Source organism: Pseudorasbora parva, chromosome 23 (genome assembly GCF_024679245.1).
Source record: "Pseudorasbora parva isolate DD20220531a chromosome 23, ASM2467924v1, whole genome shotgun sequence".
Taxonomy (NCBI): Eukaryota; Metazoa; Chordata; class Actinopteri; order Cypriniformes; family Gobionidae; genus Pseudorasbora; species Pseudorasbora parva.
Window position 1 is genome coordinate 29,488,088 of NC_090194.1, and position 6,311 is coordinate 29,494,398.

The following is a 6,311-nucleotide window of genomic DNA, read 5'->3' on the forward strand; positions in this document are numbered from 1 at the left end:
AGTGGACACCGTTGTTTTGGCTTACCAGCAGCAGGGACGTCCATGTCCCCTTGGGGTCAGGGCCCACTCCACTCGGAGTGTGGCCTCCTCTTGGGCTTTAGCACATGGCGCTCCGCTGACAGAGCTGCAGAGCTGCAGGCTGGGCGACACCAAACACATTCGCCAGGTTTTATAACCTCAGAGTGGAGCCTGTATCCGACTATGTATTCGCCTCTACAAGTGGCCGGTAATGGATTGGCTCAGGTGTCTTCGCTTGCTCGCCATTCCACTCCACGGACTGGATATGTGCGATAATCTTCTCAGGTGAGCTCCCCGAGAGCCCTGAGCTCCTCCAACACTGACGATGCGGATGCCAGTAAGTCTGCCCTTAGCCCAGACACTCGTGTCCGGCCAGGTGCCCCATGTGCATGGTTCCCCTCCGGCGACCCCCACATGTGTATTTCCACTGTAAGCCTCCCTGAGCGGGTGTATTCCCTTGGCAACCTTGCCACCCCCTGGGGTTAAAAATCCACCTGCAGCTGGTACCCCAGTGATCTTCCGTATGCAGCCCCCTGGGGTCATACGTGTATTCTTAAGTCCTCCCTACGGGTAGGCATGTTGGCGCATATCTCCTCCTTGAATATGCCTCCCAGTGTACCTTATTATTCCTGCGTTAAGTAGAGGCCTTTGACTGTCCTAACTTGCATCAGGGCTCTCACGCTTGCGCAGGGCACTGGAAGACAGCCAATTGGCGTTATTTCATTGGGACCCCCATTCGTCAGTCACTGACGTTACGTCGGAGTGACTGAACCAAAGGGAACGTCTCGGTTACGTATGTAACCCTCGTTCCCTGAGGAGGGAACGGAGATGTAACGTCCCATTGCCACATCCGCTGTACCGCTGGAACGGAGTTCAACTTGGCTCCTCAGCAGGTAAAACATAATGCGGTTATGCCAGCTACTTCCTTATATACCCACGTGGGTAGGCGGAGTTACGCATGCAAATCTCGCATGCCCATGGCATTGGCACTGCCATTGGGCGCTTTCTAGTCTCGGAGATGATAGGCTTCTAAGCGAAACCCCCATTCGTCAGTCACTGACGTCACGTCTCCGTTCCCTCCTCAGGGAACGAGGGTTACATACGTAACCGAGACATTTTGAATTTACGAATCCGATTTTATAAATGTGAATTGTGCAGTGCATTTATGAATTTTGTTTTGTAAATGTATTATTATTGAGGCTGATCTGGCTCCATAGGCCTGTGACTGTATGAGCTGCAAGTTTCCTACTAACATGTTGCAATTTTCTTCTTTGGTTTTTAATGCTTTATTTAAAATCACAACCAACATAAACAATTGAATAATTGAAGTCAGATACGCAAATGAATACATTTTGACATCACTACCAGGAAATAATCTGCTTTATTAATAAATTCTTGTAAACACAGTTTAATTGCATTGTTGGATACTGGGGCATCTGAGTCATTTGTTTTAGGGTCTGACCAACCCTTTTCTTCCACAGTCATGTTGGAACAGGAAGGGGCCATATCCAAACTTTTACCACAAAGTTTTGGTGTGCTGAAGCATAAAGTGTTCCTTTCACTGGAATTAAGGGGACAAGTCCAACTCCTGAAAAACAACCCCACACCATAATCCCCTCTCCACCAAACTTTTCACTTGGCACAAAGCTGTCAGGCAAGTACCGTTCTCCTAGCTACCGCCAAATCCAGACTCATCCCCATCAGATTGCCAGACAGATAAGCATGATTCGTCACTCCAGAGAACACGGCTCTACTGCTCTAGTCTAATGGCGTGCTTTACACCAGTGGTTTTCAAACCCTTGGTCGCGAGTTAGCTTACATTAAAAATTTAAAAATATAAATATTTTCATAAAATCAGTCTATTAAGCTGATTAAGACGCACGTAAAGTGTATTTTATGTCTTAAGGGTGTCGCACCCAAGCCTCGAAGCTCAGCTCCATGCAGCGCCGCGTCACAAGGCTTATTTATACTTTCACCTGTCTCCGCTGCGCGAGCCTTCGCTGACTGCGTGCCGCGCGCTTCTCTCCAAACGACGCGCTCGCCGTTGTTATTCTTTGAAACGACAGAGGGCGATAATTGGAGTAATTAATTGATAAATCGGAGTAATTGTTCTATAAACCAACGCGTCGAGAAGTGGGCTAACGTGCACAGATGATGATTTTTATTTTAGTACATTTCACCAAAAACCACACTAAAGAATCGAGTAAAACTCAGTAGACCTTGGGTTGATATTATTACTTGTGACATGAGAACAAAATATGCACTAAATGAATGATCTATGATTTCCTAATTTCACTAAACTTTAATGTCGTGATTTATTTATTTATTTGCTTAAACCTGGATCTTTATTTAAAATGGCTTTTTTTCTGCTTTTGTTGGCTCATTCAGTAAATATAAGCACCTAATTTGTATGTGCAAACTGGTGCCGGTGTGATGAGACGTCATGCTCGTCTAGATTCGCTGAGAACTCGTTCATCTTCGGATGCGGAGCTGCGCGCGGAATTACAAAAAATGCGTATTATTTTGTTGTATGGTGATATTTTTGCAAATGTTTCTTAAAAAAATCAATCATATTTGTCCACTGGAACGATCATTGAAAACGGTTTACATAAAGCACTTATATTTCAAACTGATGGAATTCGAAATACAGGCCTGCCCCTAATAAAAGCCTGCATCAAATAAAAGCCGGTTCCCGTCGGCAGTTCAGGTAAATAAAGGCCCCGGTCTTTATTTGAGGAATTACGGTAGTTTTATTCTCCTGAAATCCGCACACACACGAGTAGCCTACCTTACCGCCCGCACACAGCCATCAAATCTAGCCCCGTGCCGCACTATGCGTTGGGTTCCGCGAGTCCCGTGGGAGTGCAATTCTCAAGCACATTTTTGCGCATGTGAAGAGGATGATTTTTTTCCCATCAATATTGGGGCGTGAGTTAAGAAGCCAAAGCCTATAATAAATAATGGTTTAGAATCCAAATTTATCACCAACATTGAAACATTTCGACTCGAATGAGGGAGTTAGGCTGCGTGAGTCTAACGCTGGTTACTTTCAGTTCCACATTAAATTGTTTTGTTTTGACTTTATATAGTTATAGCCTTCTGTTCTGAATACCGTTACATTTGAAAGATTTGTTGTGGAGTGAGGGGAACTAAAATAACCTATGTTTGTAGTGTAGCCTACAATATTTCACTTTATTTAGCCTACAAGTATTATTCTGAATGCAATCAAATGCGACTTATAACCTACGTGACTTACCTGAGCTAATCTGAAGGCCCCATGAAGTTTGGAGGTCTGTAGCTCTTAACTCTGTTCGCCGACCCTGCTCTGGGATTTTACCTGCACTCCGTAGCCGAGTTGCTGTTGTTCCTAATTTCTTCCACTTTGTTATAATGCCACTAACAGTTGACCGTGGAATATTTAGTATTCAGGAAATTTCACTTATGGACTTATTGCACAGGTGGCAGCCTATCATGGTACAACACTTGAAATCACTGAGCTCCTGAGAGCGACACATTCTTTCACAAAATTTGTAGAAAGCCATAACTGCATAAATATGTTAATCCAAATGAGAATCGAGAAATTTATATTTTCAGGCTTGACCCAGTCCAAGGGTTCATTAAAATAAATACAGTAAAAACAGTTTCACATTTGGATTTCATTAGGCCATGTATTATATATTGATTTTATCAGACGTTTTGTAGATCAGTCAGACTCTGTACACGCTATAGAGAATCTGTGTTGCAAGAGCAATTTTGCGTGGTTCATTACACAAACACACTATCATGACTCAGTCTTAGGAAGAAGCAGCAGAACTGTCACTGATTCAACCTCAAAAAAGAAGAAGAAAAGATCATTTTGGTTGTGTTGTGGCATGATTCTGGTGTGACCTGATTCCACTGTGTGTGTTAACTTATGTTTTCTTTTTAAGTTTCGTTGTGTTGTGCACCAGTGGGCCTCCATACACAAGAAACTGAGGCAAACACACCAGACTGATGTAACAGCTGCTGCGTTCTTCTACAGGGGCAGTGATTCTGATTCACTGTTTTTATTGTTTGATAGCTCAATACAGAAATCACCCCACTTACTGCCAAAGAGGCACAAATTCACTTTCACTGACCTTTACTTGAACTGTTCCCTGCGTGAACTGGTGAAAGGACCTTGGTCTTTAGCCAATTTCCAGAAACTTCTGAAGACCCATATTTTTCGGCATCACATGATATGAAATCATATGAAAGTAAACTGCAATATCGAACTGGATAATTAAAGCAGTTTAATAAAGATTTATGGTGATGATTAAGAGTTCCAGCTTAGCATTTATTTATTCATACACGTTTTTGTGAAATTAAAAATATATCAACTTACATTAGTTACATTAAGATATTTCATAATTGTATTATTAGTGTTAACTGTTAATTCTGTTGTGTGAAGCAACTGGATGAATGTGGAGATGAATGTGTTTCTAGTGTTTTAACCCAATGAGGCACATCTAAACCATTATGGTAATCAAAAGGTTCTCCACTTTCCTGCAGAGTTTAGCTCAAAACCTAATCAAACACACCTTAAAGGAGTTGAGAAAGCTTTACTTAATGATCCAATGCAATACAATTCACGAACATAGTCACTTAAAATTACAAAGATAAATCATACAGTGCTAATCATATCTACGTTCATGAGTGACAGCATTATCAGTTTAATTACAACTAATGTTCTGTAAAAATATTCATCAGAGAGGATGCTGGCTGAAATATTCTCAGAGTTAGGATGATTTTAATTGTCTTTTTAAACCAGGGATAAAATAAGGCATAGACCAGTGGATTCAAACCTGAGTTAATATACAAGATCCATGTCAAAACTTGTATGGTTGTGGAAGAGATTACTGTAAAAGAACAGATATAATACGGAATAAAGCAAATCAGATAAGCTGCCACAATGATTCCTAATGTCAGAGCAGCTTTACTCTCAGATTTCCTCCTCACTGAACCTTCAGTTACACATTTACCACCCTTCATCAGAGCGTTTATAACTTTCACCTGCTGATGCACAACATAAAATATCCTCAAATATAAAGCTGTGATCAGGATACAAGGAAATATAAAAGACATAAACAGATCAGTGACTATCCAGGCAAATCCCATCATAACAGAACACTCTCCATAACACATGTCTGTTCTGAGTGAAGAGTCTAAATATGCATTTTTAATTACAATGGTAGCATTATAAGTTGAAAAACCAAACCAGCTTAGACAGATACTCATTAACATTCTAGTTGTGGTTATTTTATGTGGGTACAGTAAAGGGTGACACAGCCACATAACGATCAACAGCTATTAAAACTAAATTACTGAGAGATGCTGAGAAGGCCAATCCAAGGATTATAATAAACAGTCTGCAGAAAGTGTCTCCAAAGTACCAACATGTCTCAATCAGTCTGATGGCATCTATGGGCATGACGAGTCCCATAAGCATGTCGGCCACAGCCATAGAGAGAATAATCACGTTGGTTGGAGTGTGAAGCTTCTTGAAGTGAGAGATGGAGATGATCACCAGCAGGTTCAGAAACACAGTCCACGCTGACAGAAATGATATAGACACATACATGATACTGTATTCATATCTAGAGCGTTTTCCCTTGATACATGATGAGTTGATGGCAGGAAAGCAGTATTGAGTCTCATGATCCTCGGTCTTATAGGCCATGAGTGAGTCTCCTCCTGTTAGGAGTTTGTTCTGCTCTCCTTTCATTTATACAGTGTCTGAACCAGACTGGCCCACCCATCTACTGCACAATCTGTTGTACCTTACAATTTTTTTTTTTTTTTTTTACTTTTATTTCTTTCTTATTTTGAACCTTTGCTTTGAATTGCAGTTGTTTCAGTCCAGATTAGGATTCTCTGTTCAAAAGTTCATACATTTTGTGTTTTAATTCTTTACTGTCTTATTGTTTTGTGTTTTCACATGAAAGCCATGCACAGATGGAACTGAACTGAACACAGGTGGTGGTTATTGATTTGATCAGTAATCAACCGCAGTAGATCACCTGAAACTCGTCTGAGCGGTCCCCTTGGTGTGGTTACGGTGATGTCTGTGAAATAGGAATGTTGTTTCAACATTGGACACTGGAAAAATGATTGTCCAATGTTGTCAGGCAAGCTGAGGTCACAAGGTAAAAATTAAAATTTGGGTTGTTTCTACATTCCTGGTAAAGACAAGTGCGTTTACAATTATGTAATTATGTTTATTTAAGGGATAGTTCACCCAAAAATGAAAACTTGATGTTTATCTGCTTACCATC

General features: G+C 41.1%; 1 pseudogene; it reads right to left on the reverse strand.

Moving 5' to 3' along the window:
- Positions 1-4,719: 4,719 nt before the first annotated feature.
- On the reverse strand, positions 4,720-5,761 carry LOC137062545 (trace amine-associated receptor 13c-like; annotated as a pseudogene).
- Between the last annotated feature and the right edge of the window lie 550 nt (positions 5,762-6,311).